The 20754-nt window shown below is 54.4% G+C and overlaps 1 long non-coding RNA gene across 1 annotated transcript; it reads left to right on the top strand.

Moving 5' to 3' along the window:
* Positions 1-1121: 1121 nt before the first annotated feature.
* On the top strand, positions 1122-8999 carry LOC135975390 (uncharacterized). Its single transcript, XR_010592418.1, has 2 exons — positions 1122-4394; positions 8886-8999. It is a non-coding gene; the product is annotated as an uncharacterized LOC135975390 (long non-coding RNA).
* Positions 9000-20754: the final 11755 nt, after the last annotated feature.

Below are 20754 nucleotides of genomic sequence, written 5' to 3'. Positions count from 1 at the left end.
TCTGCTGGAGTCTCTTATAAGATTATCCGGCCTCGTGTATCCAGTCGTAAAAAATCACTCAGCAACACGCTGGGGAGAAGTGCTGCAGATCCTCTCTGAGAAGGCACAGAGCCAGAGTGAGGGACTTCGCAATTGTTTCTTGCAGTAAATAATTCATCCACTTTACATTTCATTTTATTGGGCTGTTCCCTGCCCCCTCTCGCACACTCTCAGCTCCTTCCTCCCAATTTCCTTCTCCGGTCCTGCTTCTTCTCACACTCTTTAATTTCTAGTCCCCACCCCATACGTCTTCGGACGGGGCCTCAATCCAGATTGAATTTAGCATTATTTATTAGGTGCATTGCCGTAGTGCCAGAGCAGGAACCCGATGTGCAAGGTGCTGTACAAACAACTTAATCTGACCATGGCTCCAGCTCTCCTAGTTGCTCTCCCTGCCTAGGAGATGGGATCAGATCCTGCTAGAGCCTGGCTGAGCCCTTGTCTCCTGGGCCAGGCTCCACCCTCGCCCCAACTCTGGTCTTGATTCAATGCCAACAAACATTAGCCATCATGTGCCAGCAATGCCCCTCTGCCATGTACATTGGCCAAACCGGACAGTCTCTACGCAAAAGAATTAATGGACACAAATCTGACATCAGGAATCAAAATACTCAAAAACCAGTGGGAGAACACTTTAACCTGTCTGGTCATTCAGTGACAGACCTGCGGGTGGCTATATTACAACAGAAAAACTTCAAAAACAGACTCCAACGAGAAACTGCTGAGCTAGAATTGATATGCAAACTAGACACAATCAACTCCGGTTTGAATAAGGACTGGGAATGGTTGAGCCATTACAAACATTGAATCTCTCACACTTGTTATCTAACTGTCTGTCTGTACTCGGCTAGCTTGATTATCACTTCAAAAGTTTTTTTTCTCTTAATTAATTGGCCTCTCAGAGGTGGTAAGACAACTCCCACCTGTTTATGCTCTCTGTATGTGTGTATATATATCTCCTCAATATATGTTCCATTCTATATGCATCCGAAGAAGTGGGCTGTAGTCCACGAAAGCTTATGCTCTAATAAATTTGTTAGTCTCTAAGGTGCCACAAGTCCTCCTATTATTAATACAAATGTCTGGAATGTGGGACCGATGCTAATAGTATTTCTGTACTAATTAGTAACCCTGTTCGAACAAACTCTCTTGTAACGATATAAATGATCAGCCTGCCAGCCGCGGAGTGGGGGGCTGCAGCTGAAACACAGACAGAGCAGCAGTTAATTGGCGGGACGCTTGCTTTGTGCCTGTCACAGAGCAGGTAAATTACTTGGCAGCCACCCACCCCGGAAGCTGCTGCCTGGCCCCCTGCCTCCTCCCCGTACGGAGGGATCCCTGGTCCTGGGGGAGCAGCAGATTTAGGTGCTTGCCATGGAGTGTACCTATGTAACTTGGGTACCTCTACACTGGGGCCTGAAACTGAGCCCATGCCAAGCTGTCCAGCTGGCTCCACTCTGCCCTCTGTCCATAGGACTGCTGGGGATCGCACCCAGTCTGTGCACTGACACAGGCTGCTCCGGCTGCAGCATAGGGGTTAAGGTGCCATCGACCCTGGAAGAGGCCAGGATATCTGTCTATCCATCCATCCCTATACACCTTCTATCTATCTATCTATCTATTAATCTGGCCCCCATCATCCCAGATCCAAGCACCTCACTGTCTTTACTGTCTGTACCTTCCCAGTGCCCCTGTGTGGCAGGGCAGGGCTGTTATCCCCCTTGTACAGCTGGGGACTGGGGCACAGAGGGGCTAAGGGACTTGCCAGGGTCCCACAGGGCATCTGTGGCAGCGCAGGAGTTTGCACCTGGCTAGCGCCCTGACCCATCCTGCCTCAGGGCGGCTCTTTGCGAGGCACCAATTATAAACATGGGCTTAGCATTCGGCAAGAGCCTCCCTTGCCCCTGTCGTGCTGCAGGACATGCAGAGCCCAGCACAGGCAGGGAGCCCGGGCGTGTTCAGGGAGCAGCCTCACACCTTCAGAATGTGCTTCTCTGTGAGCGGAGCCAGGCCCCGTCCCAGGGAGAAGCCATGGCAGGTGAAGCAGCAAAGCCCCTGGAGCGAGGCCCTGAAGCTCGGAAGTGGCTCAGGGGGCGAGAGGAAGGTCTTTGTGCCAAGGCCTGGGCACTGTGGCCCTGATGCCTAGCACCACAAAGTGCCTGTCAGCATTGTGCTGAGGTGCTGGCAGAAGCCAAAGCATGAACTGCAGAACTGTTGCTCAGAAGCTGATGCCAAGCACACCTGGCACTATCAAGCCATGAAGGGCACCTGGTCCCAACTCCGGCCACGCACGGGGACATACACCCACCTTCAGCGAAGCGAATCTCTCACGTGTCCCCGTGCACTGCCTGCTGGGAGGGCAGAGCACAGGCTGCCCATCTCCCTGCCTGCTGCCTGGTTCTGGATACACTCAAGGATTTGGACATGATCCCGTTCTGCTTGAATCTACTTGGGTGCCTGCAGGTGCCTACAGCGCTTAGGTGACCTGTCCCCTCGTCTTCCTGGAGCTGCTGGGAGCACCTTCTGGGCAGGGGAGCATTAATACGGCCCAGCCCCAGTGTCTGGGGCAACAGAGTTCAGCACCATGGAATGAGCAGGGAGGGGAGGCTGGGGAAGCAGAGCTGGAGGGAGAGCTAGTGTCTGGGCCTGTTTTCCAGTGGCCTGGGGCTGCATTGGCCTGGCGGTGTGCAGGGAAGAATAAGAACATAACATAAAGAACGGTCATGTTGGATCAGACCACTCCTGTCTCTGACAGTGGCCAGGGCCAGTGCTTGAGAGGGAATGTACAGAACAGGGCAATTTTGAGGGATCCCCCCCGTCGGCCAGTTCCATCTTCTGACAGGAGGCTTAGGGACACCCAGAGCATGGGGTTGCATCCCTGACCATATTGTCTAATAGCCATTGATAGACCTGTCCTCCATGGACTTCTCCAATTCTTTTTGAACGCTGTTACACTTTTGCTCTTCATAACATCCCTTGGCAGTGAGTTCCACAGATTGTGTGTTGTGTGAAGAAGTACTTCCTTATGGTGGTTTTAAAGCTGCTGTCTATTCATTTAATCAGGTGACCCAAGTCCCTGTTTACTTTCTCCACACCATTAATGATTATATAGACCCCATCACATCCTCCCTCAGTCGTCTCTTTTCTAAACTGAGCAGCCCCAGTCTTTTTAATCTCTCCTCATTGGGAAGCTGATCCATCCCCCTAACATAGGTGCTGGAACTAGGGGTACTGGGGGTGCTGCCGCACCCCCTGGCTTGAAGTGGTTTCCATCATATACAGGGTTTACAGTTTGGTTCAGTGGCTCTCAGCCCCCCCACTGTACAAACTGTTCCAGCACCCCTGCCCCCTAATAATTTTTGTTGTCCTTCTCTGTACCTTTTCCAATTCTAATATATCTTTTTTGAGATGGGGCAACCAGATCTGCACACAGTAGCCAAGGTGTGGGCCAACCATGGATTTGTATAGCGGCATTATGATATTTTCTGTTTTATTCTCTATCCATTTCCTAATGGTTCCTAACATTCTGTTCGCTTTTTTGCCTACTGCTGCACATTGAGTGGATGTTTTCAGAGAACTATCCACAGTGACTCCAAGATCTCTTTCTTGAGTGGTAACCCCTAATTTAGACCCCATCGTTTTGTATGTATAGTTGGGATTATGTTTTCCAGTGTGCCTTACTTTGCACTTACCACCATTGAATTTCATCTGCCATTTTGTTGCCCAGTCACCCAGTTTAGTGAGATCCCTTTGTAATTCTTCAGTCTGCTTTGGCCTTAACTATACTGAGTAATTTTGTATTGTCTGCAAACTTTGCCACCTCACTGTTTACCCCCTTTTCCAGATCATTTATGAGCACGTTGAACAGCAGCGGTCCCAATACAGATCCTTGGGGGACCGTGCTATTTACCTCTCCACTGTGAAAACTGACCATTTATTCCTACCCTTTGTTTCCTGTCTTTTAACCAGTTACTGGTCCATGAGAGGACCTTCCCTCTTATCCCATGACAGCTTACTTTGCTTAAGAGCCTTTGGTGAGGGACCTTGTCAAAGGCTTTCTGAAAGTCCAGGTACACTATATCCACTGGATCATCTTTGTCCACAAGTTTAACACCTTCAGACAGTTCAAATAGATTGGTGAGGCATAATTTCCCTTTACAAAAGCCATGTTGCATCTTCCCCAACAAATCATGTCCAGCTGTGTCTGATCATTCTATTCTTTACTAGAGTTTCAACCAGTTTGCCTGATAATTGCCGGGATCGCCTCTGGAGCCCTTTTAGAAGTCGATGTCACAGTAGCTATCCCCCAGTCATCTGGTACAGAGGTTGACATCAGCGCTAGGTTACGTACCATCGTGAGTAGCTCTACCATTGCATATCCGAGTTCCTTCAGAGCTCTTGAGTGAATATGGTCTGGCCCTGGTGACTTATTTCTGTTTAACATCAATTTGTTTCACTATTTGCACCAATATGGTTGAGTACATCTGGCATCTGGAACGGTGGCTCCGGAGCCCATTTGGGGTGTGAGTGATAGATGTCAGGCTGTAGGCAGAGCCCCATCTGCAGGGGCCAGGCTGGCCACAGTGACTAGTGGGATATCTCTCTCCTGAACCTCTGGATGAGGGGAAGAGGGTGGCTAGGCAGCAGGCACGGGGCACAGACACGAGAGGCCTGGCCCGGCAGGCTTAGACTTTGTGCCACAGCTGCTGCAGCCTTCAGTGATGGGATTGGGTAGGACTCACATGGGCAGAGGGAAGAACAGGAGGACTTGTGGCACCTTAGAGACTAACAAATTTATTAGAGCATAAGCTTTCGTGGACTATAGCCCACTTCTTCCTCCTGTTCTTCTTTTTGCGGATACAGACTAACACGGCTGCTACTCTGAAACCTTTCATGGGCAGAGGGATCTGCCTCAGGCCCCTCTGCTCCTACCTGAGCTTGGAACTTTCCCCTCTCCGTCACAGACGCGAGGCACCAACCAAAGCCTGGGTGGCAAAGACATTCCCTGGTCGCCTTTGAATGGACCAGGCTGAGATGTGGGACTGGACAGGGTAAAGTAGCCAGGAAGGGTGTAAGGGCACATGAGCAAGGGGGGATTTGAAGAGGGCCAGGGTGTAGGCTCTTTCCAAGGCTTAATCCGCCTGCAACTGGGCAGGGTGGCTCTGTTCTGTGCTTGTGCAGCACATGGTGCCCTGAGGCAGGGGCCAGGCTCGGACTCTGGCCTGGCCGTGGTGCCTTGCTGGGCTGGCGAGAGAACCAGGAGCACTGGGACGTGGGCTCAGCTCAGCTCTGACACCAACTGCCTTGGCTTGGCCCTTCCCCTGTCCTTCTCCAGAGGGGGCAATTCCTCCCCTCCCCCATCTGTAAAGCACTTGGAAGATGGGAAACGCTGCAGAGCATTACTGGTCCCTGGAGCCCAGGTACTGTGGTGATGGGCACTTGAGAGACAGCAGAGCGCTGGATAGCTGGAATCCTTCCTCCACGACAGGCTGCCTCAGGACAACGCCTCCTCCAGCGCTGGGGGGCTTTGTGGAGCCCAGCCTGCTCTAAACCTCAGCTTTGTTCTGTGCTGGCAGAGTCCCACCACCTGAGAGACAGTGGCAGCCTTGCCTGGTTCTGGCTCAGGGCGCTGGAGGGTGACACCCAGGGGGCAGTGCAGGCCCCCATGTGTTGCCTCAGTGGGGATGCCAGGAAGCATAGGGCACCTGAGACACACGCTGCTCCCGGAAGGGAGATGGGTTCTGGCTGCTGCTGCTCCCTGCCCAGGAGCCGGTGTCTGCAGCACGCGTGTAAAATGGGCTGCATTTCAGCAGTTTCCTAAACATGCCTGGGGCCCAGAAGCTCCCACACTCCCTCCTGGCTGTGGCTTGCTCCTCACTGCGTGTCAGAATCTCTTGTTGCTGGGGACAGGTGCTTCCTTGCTAGGGGAGCAGTTTTAGCGCCAGACAAGCTACTTGCTGCTCAAGGCCAGGTAGGATGGATTGCTCAGTGACTGGTGGCTGGCAATCTGGGGCTGGGGCCATCTGCAGCCTGCCCCCTTCTTTTATCCAGGGGTGATGTTGCTCAGCAGCATGGGGGTGATGGGAATGGGACCTGGCACATCATGTCTCCCCTGAGCAGTGTCAGGAGGCAGGTCTCATCCTGGTGTTTTGATTGGGTAAGCTGAGCTGTCACAACAGGCAGCCACAGAGCTCTGCTGCTCCCTTTCATCTCCTGCACGCGCCAGGTGGGAGCGCAGCCTGGGGAGCGTCTCGCCCACTGGGGACTTGGCTGCACCCTTTGATTTAACACCGAGGCATCAGCATCAAAGCAGCTTGGCAGAGGCAACCTCAGCAGAGCAGCAAGAGGACTCCAGCCAGCGCTGTGCTGCCTAAGGCTGGCAGACCTCCTGCCCATCCTCGCAGAATGACCTGGCAGCAAGGGAGGGGCCAGGGCACAGCCCTCTCCACCCACCCCTTTGAGCCTGAAGGGGCTCCCTGGTGCCCCCCCCCTTGCTCCCAGGCACCAGCCTTGGGGTTACGAGGCCTCGGGGCAGGAGGGTCTGGATATTAGTTGGCATCTGGCCCTGACTGCTAGAGGCCCCTTCTCCCCAGGCTTGGGGAGGGTCGAGGGAAGAGGCCCCTTCTCCCCAGGCTCAGGGGTCTTCTCCCCATACTCAAAGCTGACCTTGCTGCGGAGGTGTCCTCACCTACCCCCACCCTTCAGCCCCGTGTGGGGAGCTGGAGCTGGCGTGAGAGCGCTGCTGAGTGCAGAGGAATTAGTCAGGCGGAGGCGACAGGCCCCTTTTGAAATAAGATGAATGGGCTGGAGTTGGTGAAAACGATTCTAATTTATAATCTGCTGCTTTGTGGAGCTCCCCAATTAATTCTCTACAGATACATAAATAGGCCGCATGTTTGTTTTGCTTCAAACGTAATAAACATTACACTCTGTCCCCTGCTTTTGGTGCCGGTTCCTGTCAGCAGTTCGTCCCTGTAGCTAATTCCTCACACCTGTCTCCCTGGCTCTGGGGAGCAGGGCTGAGCACGGGAAGGAAACGCCAGGCTCCAGGAACCTGCGGCACAGAGAGATAAATTGCTGATCAAAGGGCTAACGCACAGCGTCTCTGCATATTTAGTCCCAGGCAAGGCAGCAGAGCCTCACTCAGGAAAGCGCTTTGTTCCCAAAGAGCCGTCTCTCCGGACAAGCTCTGTAACAAAGAACGAACGGGGAGGCGCAGGCCAGATCTCCCCAGAACAGGGGCGGGGAGGAGGGAGGTGGGCGCAAGACTCTGGCTGTAAGAGCCAGACCTGCATCTCCAGCCTGCAAACAGCTGTGTGACACACCAGTGACATGGGACACAGGTCACAGAGCGGACAGACTGTCATTCATTAGTGTATAATCCCGTCATGGCGCTGTTCTTGCCGTGGGAACCATGTGAGCCAGTTTAGCCACAATCTGTAATGGGTTAGTGGGGGGCTCTTACAGATTGTGGCTAAACTGGTTCATTTGATTCACACCGAGAGACCAACCTCACAACCAGGGGCAAGCACTGAACCCAGGGCAATCAGTGGCTGGGGGTGCCACACCCCCTGAGAGATGCTTGTGCCTCACTTAGGCAATTTGGGGCCCGGGGTGGGGGGTCCTTGCTCAGGCCCCTAGGTGGTAAGAAGAGGATGATCCTTGGCCAGGCGGTCCCCAATTAATTTCCTGCCATCCCCTCTACATGCAATTAATTCCAAATGACCCCACCCCATCCCTCTGCCCTTAGCAGTGCCTCTGGGTCCTAGGGAAGTCGCTGCTGATGGTGTCCCTTTTCAGGATGCTGTGGCTGGTGGCCCTGCTGGAAGCGCTGTGCAGAGGGTGTAGGGAGAGCTCTGGCCCAAGGGAGCCCACAGCAAGCACAGCAATGTAGCAGTGAAATGGAAGCACCATAAAGGAGTAGGGGGAGGGTGAAAGCAGCCTGCGTGAGCCCTGCCTTGGGACCTGATTGGCCCTGGGATGTTCCCCATTGTGCCTGGTATTGTCCAGAGTATAATGACCTTGCCAAGAGTGGCATTAACATTGCACCCTCCAGCCCCATGGACGGGACGTCCCACCAGGGTTCTTCGCCTGCCCATGGCTCGGCCACAAGCACATCCATCGGAAGGCTCAGGCTCAGGCTCCTGCTTTGGATTTGAAGATGAAAACGTAGCAAGGAGACACAGGTGTGTGGGAGTGAGCCAGGCAAATCCCAAGGATTCGGCTTTAGCAACTCTGACTTCTAGGGCCCTCCCCATCCTGAGACCTGCCGCCTCCCAGGTATTTATAACCAGAAATAATATCAGCCCCCCACACTGCTCCCTGGGTCCTGGTTCCGACCTGCAGCAGACAGGTCACGATCAGCGTCTAGCCTGTGTGTGTGGAAGGGAGGCTTAGGGCTGGGGACACATCTTGCTGAGGGAAGGCTGAGTTTCAGAGCTGAGTTTTGCATTTAGGTCTGACTGTTTCAAGGCTTCTCATTCGTCACCTTCCTATAATGCAGCTTTTTAGTGAACTCTTATCCATCTCTCTAATGCAGTCAGACCCAGATCCCACATTTGCAAGAGACAGTGAGCTTGGGCATTATTGAAGCATTTTGTGTTTCTTTTGTCATAATGGCCCTCCTCTATACCTATCACCCAGACAAACAGTCACTCTTCTCTGTTATGGCCGTGAGCTCCACAGCCCAGGGCTGGCTCCTGTGAGGGTTCTGCCCCCGGTGATAGTCTCCAGTGTCACCAAGTCTTGCCATTTTTGGCGTCTCCTGATATTTGGTGTTTTTCTTAAAGCCCAAGCTCTGGGAATCGTGTGATTATGGGAGAATTTCTGTGTTCTCTCTTTTTCAGGTAATCTTTTGGCCCTCCTGGTTGCAGAGAAAAGCCTGAAAGAGCCACCCAAGTGCAGCCTGAATGCAGGAACCTCTAATGTATCATTTAAAAAGATCTTACGGTTTTTTGACCAATTGTATGGTTGGAGCTGACTCATGATTTTTTGGTGTTGGCAATGCTGTGTCTCAGCAGGGATCCAGGCTCAACCCCCAGAGGGCTTTGGCTATCAGGACAGAAACCTTGGACTGGACTCTGTCCCAAGTGATAACCCAGTGCAGTGGACTGGGAGATGCACTCACGCTGACTTGTGTTGCTGAGCAGATGAGCTGCTGCATTCTGTACCTGTTGGAATGTTTCCAGGGTACGTGGCTTCACCCCCAGGTAAAACTAGTTCCACTAAGTGAGCCTGGAAGTTTTGGCTGTTTGGTTGCCATGGCCAGGGCTGAGTCTGCCAGCATGGGCGGTCAGTCTGCTTTAAGTGGCGGGCGGGCATGAGCAGAGCTTGGTCATTCCTTGCTCTGGAGCTAATGGGCTTACAGTCTTCTCCCGCTTTTGCAGCTGAGCTTGGAAAGTCCCATCAACTGGCCAGCTGTGCAGTTAATCCCTCTGTGCCTTGCCCATTGCAGCCATCTCTGAGTGCAGCTAAAGTTCATGCCCAAACAATCCAGGTTTTACCCCAGGTAGGGTGACCATATTTCTCTATGCTGAATATGGGACACCTGGTAAAATTACTCATATTCAAGCAAGTTCAACGGTAATCAATAGGAACTATGCAGGACAAACATTCAAATTAACATCAGGTTGACTGAGCCCCTGTTAAAAAGAAATACTGCGTAGTTGGATTCTTTTTATTTACTTTCTTATCTTTAAGGCTTTAGGGTTCACATGGGGAGGAGTGATCCACACCCCCCCCACGGGGAGAGGTGACACAGACACACTCCCGTACACCTCTCTCACACAGGGGGAGGTGACTGACTGACCAGACCCTCCCTGCCTGGCGCTCTCCGCCCTCCATGCCTGGCTGAGACCCTGGGATGGACCCACCTCTCCTGGTACCTGGTGCCGCGTCTTCCCAAGACAACACGTGGGGGGGGGGGAAGGCACACAGGTCACATGCCCCCCCCCCCCGATTTCTGCCAGGGTTCACACCAGAATGTGGCCAGCAGCAGCCTTTGTGGGAGGGAAGGGATGGGAGAAGTGTGGGGAGGGATGACCTGGCCAGTGTCTTTGCAGAGCTCATCCTCCCCATTTCCCTGTGGCTGGAAGCGGCTTGTCCCTTCCTGCTTGCACAGTGTCGAAAGGCAGCTAATACTTCCAGGCTGCTGCTGGCCATCGACATAACCCAGCCGCCTTGGGCTACAGTGCGGGCAGGAAGGGGTTAAGCCCTAAGGATGAATTGTGTACCAGGGCCCAGGGAACCTGACTGCAGGGGCTTCAGTGAGGTGGCTCAGCAGGGGAGGGTGCCTAGGGGACGGCAGGACCCCCCTCCCTGGGGGCAGGCCCCAGAGCGGGGGGCTGGGGGTGAAGAGGGGGCTAAGCCTCTGTCCTAGGGCTGCTGTGAAGCCTGCAGGGTCAGGACAGGAATAGGCTGGAAATCGCGTCCCCCCACCCCAGAGCTTCGCTGAGGGGTGAAGAGGCTTCCCCGTGCCAGTGCTGTGTGGGGCTTTGGCACATGCAGGGCTTGGTTCCTCCTGGCCAGCCCCTGCGCCTGAGTGTCTTGGGCTTCCCCAGGGCGCCGGCCCGGCCAGAGGCAGAGGGGAAAGGAAGGAGCCCGCCGGCCAGGCTGTTGGTGAGCTGAACGCGCTGACCAGGGCTGGTTCTCTGCACAGCGCTGGGAGCGGGACGCACCCCGCCGGGGGAGATATGGGGGAGCAGTGGGGCTGCGGGGGCAAAGGGACAAAGCAGGAAGAGGACAGCGAGGGGGGAGCACATAAAGGGCTGATGGGTGGGCAACAGAGGTGACATGTAACCGGTTGGCACCTGCCCGCACTCACCTGCTGCGGCAGCTTGCAGCACACAGCCAGTGCCGGCTGGAAACGGGACGGTGGCTGGGCCCTGCTGACTGAGACCCGGCCTGCTGTAACTTTCCCCTGCCACCAGCCTTGCAAACCCACCCCCATCATCTGCCACTGGACCGCCTACTCACCAGTGGTGGGCGGGCGGCTGGCGAGCAGGGACCTGGCCAGCAGCAGGACCTGATGTGGTGGGGACAGAAAATACGGGACAATGTGCCCATTTTAAGAAAAAGTCGGGACACCTGCAGGAGGGCTGAAATACGGGCCTGTCCCTTTAAAAATGGGAGATCTGGTCACCCTAACCCCAGGGAGCATGTGCAGCTCACCCATCGCAGAGCAGCCATTTCTGTGGCTGAAGGAGAAAGGTGGCTTTGGCGGTTTGTTTCAGGCCCTCCCACTTCAAACCTCTTGAAGCAGCAGCCCAGGTGGCCTGTGCCCTCCCCCACGCTCCAGGCCCGCTCCTGAGCCCCCAGAGCAGGGAACAGTGGCTCACAGCTCTGGCACCTGGAGCACTGGCCCCAGTTCTTGGTGGAATGGGATAAAACTATAAAAGCAAAAATATTGGCTAAATTCCAGGAAGAACTTTCCAGGAGGCATCTGATCAGGCTGTGCAGTGCCTGGGGGAGCTCATGGCCCTGGACATTGAAAACCCAAAGGGTGGTGCATGGATCTGCAGAGCCTGTATGGGTTTCTACGACAAGCTGCACAACAACCCTGCGTTGCGATGGGAGAGAGAAGTCTGACATGCAGCCCCCGTGCGGTGGGACCTGGCAGTTGTTTAACAGCACCTAGCAATGCTGCCCAAGAGTTAGGATGTGTTCGCTAAGCGCAGTGTCTCCAAGGCCTCAGGACCGAACAGTTGCTGGAGACAAACTCACCTGGCTCCACAGAGATTTCTTAAAACTCATCCAGTTTCTGTCTTGTGAGAAGAGTGAGGCCACTGCGCTGAGTCCTGCGAGGACAGAAATGAGATGTCACCCAAACCCCAGTGCGGAGCCAGAGCAGTAATCAGCAAGAAACGCATCATGCCCGTTCCTCTCCTCACCTGGGGTTCTCCAGCTCCCTGGTAGGAGAGAGAGACCTTCTTCCTCTCCCCACAGCCCAGTCCCACTCCCTACCCCTCCTCTGCTGCCTTCTCCGCGTCCAAAGTTCATAAATGACGGAACTTCTTCTCGTAGGTAAACCTGCCTGGAGTGTGCGGCCTGCTGGGGGTGCCCACTTAATGCTGGCTGGGGGTAATGACAGGGCATTGATTGCTGGGCGGGAGGGCAGGAGTGGCTAATCTGATGTAAAGCTCTTGCCATCTCCAGAGAAAAGGGAATTTAAAAAAATCAATTTAGCATGTAACTTAATGATGAGATTGAGCACAGCCCAGACCCACTACATACGGGGCCTCTCACGCCCCTTCTGCCCTCACTACTGGGCAGGAGACCTGGGCCTGCGACTTCAAAGGAACCTGCAGCCCCCTGCCACTGCAAGGTAGCAGCCAGACCGCCACGTAGCTGGTGGGCTGCCCTGGCTGGCGCGGAGCCAGCCCTTTGTGGCGTGTGCCCTGTCCCCTCACTTGGCCTGGAGGAGCAGGAACAGAATCGCTGATTGTCCGTGTGTGTGTGGGGGGGGTGTCACGGACTCACAGATCGTGCCCACTCGTGGCCCCGTGCGGTCCGTGGGGGGTGCCCCTTTCAGTGCGACAGCCCTTCTCGGGGGTCCACTCTCTCCCGGGGTTAGGCCCCTCCACCTCCTGGAGCCGCACCTCTCGGAGCCTTAGCACGTCTGTCTCTGCCGTGGGCCCCCTCAGGTAGTCCCCTTGCTCTGGACCCCCGGGGCCTCCACCCCCGAAGGGGTTGATGCAACCCTGTTCTCTAGACCGGAGTGACTCTCAGCCAGCATGAAACAGGAGGGTTTATTGAGAGTTGAACACAGCCCAGGAAACTCTCTGAGCCTCAGGCCTGGCCTCCCTCAGCCCAGCACATCCCAGTCTCTCTGCATCCAGGTGGGCTCTGCCTGCTCCCCCCCTCCAGCCCAGAGCCCCCCTGCTCCCGCTGGGCATCTGAGATCCCCGGCCCCAGGCCCCGCCTCTGTCCATTGTCTTCTCTCCAGGTAAACAGGGTCGTAAACCGGGGCCTCCTCTCCTGCTTCTGTCCTCTGGCTGGAACCGGCTGGTTAGGTCACCGGGTCCTCACTCTGCAGCCCATTGTCCTCCCACTGGCCAGAACCGGCTGCGACTCCTGCGCTGGGTCTCCAGGTCGTCAGGTCACCAGTCGCTGGGGTCTCCATCCTCCAGGCCATCGGCTCCCCAAGTTCCCTCTCTGGTCCTCTGTAACAACAAACTCCCTCTCCCCTCACCTCATTAAACCAGTAACACCCAGGGACACTGAGTCCCACCCCCTCTGCATGCAAACCATTGGAAAACCACAGAAAACAAGAAACCCCCTCACTTCGTCACGGGGGTGTCTTGCACAGCAGCAGCCAGGCCGTGGCTGCAATGGGCTTGGGTGAGCTCCGCTCCTAGTCTGTGGCTGCTGGATCGTTTGCCTGGCCTGGGCCAAGGCGCAAGGACCCCCATTAGCTTCCCTGCACTGGGTGCAGAGAAGCAGGCGTCTTCCTAGTAGCGCTGCCATCTGCCCATGGGAGGGTTCCAGCCGGGGAGGGATTTGGCTGCAAGGGCTGGCTGTGAGAGAAGGGAGGCAGGCCAAAGACACTAACCTGGCAGCAGGGTCACCAACTGGCATGTTGCCAAAGCTCTGGGGCCTGATGCCCTGTGTGCCACACGCTTGTGCTGCCAGAAGAGAGGAGCCAAGACTCAGGATTTATCAGACCCCAACAGGCCTCCCTGCTGGCTGCAGGAATAAGCTACGTTTTCCTGCAGTGGCACTGAGGAGTATGTTACTGCTGCCCCAGGGCTAGCTAATGTCACAGTCTCGCCCATATCTACTGTGTGCATGTGTGTGTGTGTCTGTCTTGGGGAAGGGGGTGTCTGGGGTGTATAGAGTGGTGTGTGTAGGGTTATATGGGTGAGGAGGTGTCTGGGGGGGATGCGCTGTATAGAGGCGTATGTGTGGATGAGGGGTTGTATGGGCGTAGGGTGTATCTGTGATGGGGTTGGGCTATATAGTGGGATGTGTGTGTAAGGGATGGGGGAACAGATAGGGGGTGTCTGGTGCAGATGGACTGTAAAAAGAGGGGTATGTGTGGGTGATGGGTTGTATGGGCGTGGGGTGTATGTGTGGTGGGGATGGGCTGTAGAGAGGGATGTGTGTAGGTGATGGGATGTATGGGTGGGGGGTGTCTGGTGGGGATGGGCTGTAGAGAGGGATGTGTGTAGGGGATTGGGTGTGTTTTGGGGGGTGTCTGATGGGGATGGGCTGTATAAAGGGTATGTGTATGGGATGGGGTGTATGGGCATGGGGGTGGGGCTCACAGCGCCAGCTCTGTCACTCTGGGTCAGGCATTTCCTCCAGCCCTCTTTGGGGCTCCTTTCTGCTCCCTCTGCGCTGGAGATCACACCGCAGGCTCCTGGCCACCATGTGCCCCAGTGCTGGTCGGTGCTCTCTGATGGTGTCTTTCCCCTTGACTCGGGCAGGGGAGGCTGCTGGCCAAGTGGTCAGGGAGGGTGGGCATCTGTGGCCTGGCCTGCCTCCCCAGATAGCTGCTCTGCTACTGCCCTTTGCATTGTGCTGTCAGCAGCACTTCATTCGCTTGGCTGGACTTGAGCTGTGATTCAGAAACGTTCCCCTCTGGCGTCCCCAAGACACACTCTGCAGCTCCCCTCAAACTATGGCCGTGACCCAGCCCATGGGGAAGTCAGTGCTCAGGGAGCCCTGAGCTCTCACCCCAACCCACTCCAGGACAGCTAGATAATTAAGTAATAATGAGCCTGCAGGATTGGGGCCCCACTGTACAGGGTGCTGCGCAGACCCAGGCAGGTTCACTGCCCCCTGCTCTGTGAGCTGAGTGATCACACTGGGGCCCGTGGGCGTGGGCAGGGCAGGGCAGCGACTGAGGCTGGCTCTGTGCTTGCTGGCTTGGTGCCGTGGAGGTGAGAAGGGGCGTGGACTCCCTGCTGAGCGGATCCATGGCATTTCTTCAGCAGCTCCCGACTGAGAGCAGGGCTTCCTGATCGATACTCTCCAAGCCAGGGAATTCATTTCCAGAGTGATGGAGCGCCCGTCTCCAGGAGCGCATGGAGATTGGCTGCAACTCATGCCGCAGAATCAGCCCGGCAAGTGAAGCAAGAAATTCTAAATGTTTTTCATTTTCAGCTCTCTCCGCAGCCTGCACCTCCCCAAGAGCCTCTGTCCATTTTTATTTAGCTTTTGTTATTCCATTACAGTTTGGTAAACAAGAGTCTGGGAGCTTCTCAGAGCATGGCCTGAGTGCCAGGACGTCTCCCACACCCCAGCACCCTCTGCCTGGGAGACATGTCCACCTCTCCCCTGCGCTGCCAGCGCGCCCCTTCCCCTGCACGGGGAGAAGTCCCTAGCTGGAGCCAGGGACACTCCCCCACAGTCAGTCCTAGGGGCTCCTCTCCCCCTGCAGTGGGAGCACTCCGCACTGGCGCCAGGGGGCGTGTTCACTCCATAGTCTCGGTCCAATACCAGCTCTAAGATGCTGCTAGTGATTGTAACTTTAATCGGTCCTGGAAGAAGGGGTGTTGCAGCCCAGGGATTTCTGACTGATTAGTGGAGAGGAGAAGGGAAGTTCATGTCTGGCTCTGGGATGTCCCCTTTAGTATGGCCCTGTTTGCTCTGCACAGCTCAGACCCTGCTGTTTGCCCAGTTCTTCTTCCTGCGAGGCCCTGTCCTTCTCCATCTCTGTCTGCACTGGGGGAAGGGAACCTGGTGACCGTAGGACTGTTGTAGTAATTTGGTTGGAATAAAGGGCAAAAGAGTCAAAGAGGTTACCATGACCCTGAAACTGTCCAGCGTTAAACAAGGTATATAGAGACCTCAGCCTGCTTAGTATATGGCAATTGCTCCATTTAAAGACTTTTCTTAACGATGCAGAAAAGAGAGAAACACAGTTAAAGCATCTGAAATGTCAAGTATTGAATAAGGCTTTTGTTTTAACAGCATCCCTTGTTCCCTGTCCCTTTAGCTGGAGAGAGCTTTTTGCAGGAAAATCCCCTTTATTTGAGAGTCTCTTAGCTGGTATTAAAACTGGCACTAACTGTCCTGATGGGGGCCAGGGAAGTTAGCTGAGATGGGTGGGAGCGGCTGTTGTTGTTAAAGTCTGAGCCCATTTCCTAAGAAGACAAAGGGGAAGACAAAACAACAGCCAAGATAGAAAATGCAACTTCTGTCCTTGGTGTTGATTCCTACTTGTGCCCTCACCGCTGGAGAAACACAGGCACAGCACACAGTCTTCTCAGCCAGCTCAAAGGCCTGGCAAATTGTCCCAGCATTGGGCTGTTCAGGGTACTGCTTTTGCTGCCTCTTTCTGGCCACAGCCTCACAGCAGTGTTGCAAACGATACAGGTCTTCTTGACTGGCTGAGCCAGACTGTTAGACAGGAGGAAAAAGGGAAGAGAAGAAATAAGGTGGGAAGGGAAAGAACACAAAAGCCGGCTGGTGCGTGTGATAAAGTCTCACATCCAGGTAGTATTCAGGGTTTAGCCAGTGTGGTGGAGGTGGGGATGTCACGTGGCTCCCGCTCTCAGTCAGGACGATGGAGGCCCCGGAGACGGTGGAGGTGGCAGCCATGAGGGTGCAGCTTGCTCCAGTAGCCAGGTTTTCTCCCTGAAGTCTCTCTAAGGACCGAAGGCAGGGCTGGGTGGAACAGCCCCTCCAGTCATTAGTTTAGCCACCAATTAGGCCTAGTTTCTAACACACCAATTTTGGTTCATTGATTTTCGATTTCACACTGTCATGTTTGCCTGACAGGATCTGAACCCAGTTCTGGAGTTCTGTCGATAGACCTGTTTGTTTGGCCTGGGCTCTGGCTACACGAGAGCTCACAGCTGTCCCGATGCAGCTGCGCTGCTGTGGGCTCTCTAGTGGAGCCTCTCTAAGCTGACGGGAGTCGCTCTCCCAGAGCAGCGGTAGCAGCTCCCCATTGATGTAGCGCTTAGGTCGGTATAAATTTACGTCACTCGGGAGTGAGGGGGGATATTCATACCTCTGAACGACATAAGTTGTGCTGCTATAAGTGGTAGCGCAGACCTGGACTAATCCAGTCTTTCCATCTCCTTTCTGCAACTTTCCCCATCCATGGCTGTTGTTACAGGTTATTGTATCAGTTTACAAATGTTCACTCACTTTTCACAGTTATGCTCGCAATTAGGCCCAGTTATCCCAATAGGACCTGAGGGGGAGAATGGAGCCAGCATGGCCGGGCCATCAAAACTCTGGCACTGAGCAGCAGAGTGTTGTTTAAAGCCTGACTCCACCTCTGAGCCCTGCATCTTTGAGCTCCCAGGTCCCACTCTCCATCCTCTGTCCCTCTGAACCTCTCCTCTCCCACCGTGTCAACTCTCCCCCCCTTGCTGCTCCCCCGCCAACTCAGCCCGGAATATATTTTTACATGTTACAATTCTCAGATGTTTTTAAATGTAATGGGTTCTTTTTCCTCTTCTCCTTCTCAGCACCGTTGCGGGAGCCTCTCTGGGCTGCTGCCAGCTCTAGGGATACCAAGTGAATAATTTAGGGTGGATGGTGTGTTGGAAGTGGCCTGTGTACGGTGCTCTCCCTCCCCAGCCTGGGGCCCTGGGGCAGGCTGCTGCTGTGGAGCCAAAGGAAGTTTAAAGTTAAACCAGGGAGCTGAGCTCTGAACCCAACTTAGCCTTGTTCCGAGACAGGCCGTGTCTGGCGCTCAGAGAGTAAGGCTTACAGACTGTGTACGGGAGTCTATGTGCTATCATCCCTCCACCCCTATAGGCCACTATTGCATAAGACAGAACTTCCACTGGCGAGCTCTCTCGGATGCCGTGGGCTGGGCTGGGGCACACAGAAAGAAGAGGTCTCTGCAGTTGGACCAAAGATAATCATGTCATAAAAGGAGAACAGACATGGGTGGGGTATGTGTGTGAAGAGGGGTATGGAAGAGCCCAGCACTCAAAGGGGCATTTTGGGGCCCAGGGAACTATATTAGATGCCAAAAGGCCAACTGGAGCTCACATGCGGGATCTGGGCACCTGGTAACCAAGTCTGAAAATTCGGCTGTCCAGCTCCTTATTGCCTTTCTGCAAGGGGATCCATTTCTAGCTGGGAACAAACGGCTTGTTTTCATCAGAGCTCTGCTCGGCTAGCTCCAGGCCCGGCTCTGCCTCTGTCGGAGGTCTCCCTCCAGTGCACTCAGTCAAATATTTCTGTCTTGCATATTTAAAGCCCTTTTTTCTAAGCACTAGTGTGCTCTACAAAGATACGACCTGAAGGAACAAATTAGGAATAAGTAAATAATTAGTCGGAAGCCTTGAGTGGAAGCAATGAGCAAAAAAGTTGAAGCACAGCCTTTCCCAGCATGGAGCAAAAGGGCTCAGTACATAGAACTGGGAAATGGTAAATCTACAGGTAGCAAAGAAAAAGCAGCAATGGAACTGAGATTGCAGATGGCTGTATGTGCTGCAGGCGAGAAGGCATGTGGAGAGAAGGACTTGAAATGCTAAGGTCCAAACCAGAAATTGGAGGCATAAAAAAACCAGGAAGCCAATGAAGGCCTTGAAGTAATGGAGTCACAAGGAAAAAAATGGAATAATGAGAGCTCGGAAAGGCATGATTTTGAACCAGAGGAGAGGGCAGGGGCTGGCAGGCCACCAAAGAACCTATTATGAGAGTCAGACTTGGAAAAGCACAGGACAGAGATGGAGATTTGAGTGCACCAGTCGACAAGCAGGCAGATTCTAAGATGCTTAGGTGATGACATCAATAAGAATTGACTATGGGATAGCATCAATACAGAGGGGAAGGTGGAACTACAGCTCAGAGGGAATGATAAGGCTGGATCCCATGGCACAGGGACTGGAGAGAAACAGGGAGAGTTTACCCCAAATACAGAGACTCCGAAGACAAAGGAGTCTAATGGGACAAGAAAATGGATTTGGCTCTTATCCCTGTTTAATGGTAACAGATCAGCATATCCCCAGCTGGAGACACTGCTGGGACAGTGAGAAATGAGAAGACCAAGAAGCTTTGGAAGAAGAGACGCTCAGGCGAGATCTGTGCGTGTGTTGCCAGCATGTGTCTGGTTCAGACATGGCGTGTGGTTGAAGGTCTAGAGAGGAAGGAAGCAGGCCTAACACAGCTCCTGGAGCACTCCCAGCTGGAGAGTTACAACCATGAGCCTTGTGAAAAGAACACTCCAGAAGCACAATTGTGCAAGAGAACTATGCCCTGTATATACAAAATGGAGGCTAATTGAGATAATACTACCCTACCAGGCAGTGTGTTGCCAATGGATCCTCTCAGAGCAGGGGAGGGAAGAGCCTGCTCCACTTAGCCTCAGCAAAAAGCTGCCCGCCCTAGCAGTGAGGCTGGCTGAGTGCCTTGCTCCAAAGCCGAGGGAAGAACGGAACCAGGACATTGTGCTCAAGCAGTTTTGAAGCCCAAAGGAGGAGATAAATGGTCCAAAAATGATCTGTTATCAGAGGTTCTGAAGGGGGATTTTCAGACAGGAATTTCTGAGACTCTTGGGGTCAGGGGTGAGAGCGTGCACTCTGGGCAGGGGAGAGATGGATTGGCTGAAGATAGAGACCCCGCAGAATTCGCCATCAGCCAAGCTACCGCCTCTTGGGGGGCAGAATCCCTATGCTGATGGGAGAGCTCCTCCTGTCGGCATAGTTAGTGCCAACACCGAAACTCTACAGCGATGCAGCCGTGCTGCTGGAGTGTTTTAAGGGTAGACAAACCCTGAGTCACAGCTCCCTGCACTGCACTTGTAGAGACTGGCTCAGCCAGGGCAAAGGACCTGTTATCAGGTAGCCGCGTGGGCGGCTCCATGTGTGGTTGAACCACTCTCTCCTGGCAGATAGTGGGTACCCTGTGGCATTGCTGGGGGTGGACTTCTGCCAGTGCCTCTAACAGACCCAGGGACTGAGGAGAGAGCAACGTTTTGGGGGCAGCAGAGCTGGCTTGGGGCTCCCTGGTGCTACCCTGTTGATTAGGGAGAGGATCCCTGGAATACGACTCCCCTGTCTGTGTCTGCGCTAGGTAAGGAAATGGCGGCTGGGAATTTGGCTGCCTGGAAAGGCCTGGGCCGTCTCACCCTTGCAGCATCATTTCTGCCAGCAGCCCTTCCCGCCCTGTGTGTGCTGGGGCTCCTGAAGCAATCCTATAGTGCCTAGCGCAGCTGCTGGGATGAGGGGCTTCTCTGTAAGTCCCAGTGGTGGTGTGCTGCATTGTGGGGAGGAACCAGGAGATCTGGTGGAACTGGGGCAGCTGCCTCCCTTGTGGGTTCCTGCCCATGCAAAGGTGTCTGTTCAGCTGGACTGAGCAGGAACACTGACTCCAGGCAGAGGTGCTGGAACTGGGGGGGCTGCCGCACCCCCTGGCTTGAAGTGGTTTCCATCACACACAGGGTTTACAGTTTGGTTCAATGGCTCTCAGCACCTGCACTGTACAAACTGTTCCAGCACCCCTGACTCCAGGGGAACAGCTGGCCAGCGCCATCAGTACTTGTAGCAGGCCTGGGCTGGCTGCTGTGTGAGGCAGGAGGAGGCCTGCTGCTGGCTTTGCAAGCTCGAGGGAATCTCAGTGAATGGCTTGTTGCCTCCCGTCTGAGCCTGGTGCCAACATAGTAGACGCACTGGAGATCTGAGTGATTGTCCCGGAGAGCCACTGAGGGAGATGCAAAGGGCTGGACCTGCCTGCCTGCTCCTGCTGTTTGTGGAACATGTTGCTGTGCGTCTCAGTCCCTGTTAGGTTATCGGAGCACCCAAC

The sequence above is a fragment of the Chrysemys picta genome, chromosome 13 (genome assembly GCF_011386835.1).
Source record: "Chrysemys picta bellii isolate R12L10 chromosome 13, ASM1138683v2, whole genome shotgun sequence".
In the NCBI taxonomy this organism is placed as follows: Eukaryota; Metazoa; Chordata; order Testudines; family Emydidae; genus Chrysemys; species Chrysemys picta.
This window is presented reverse-complemented; position numbering and strand designations above follow the sequence as displayed.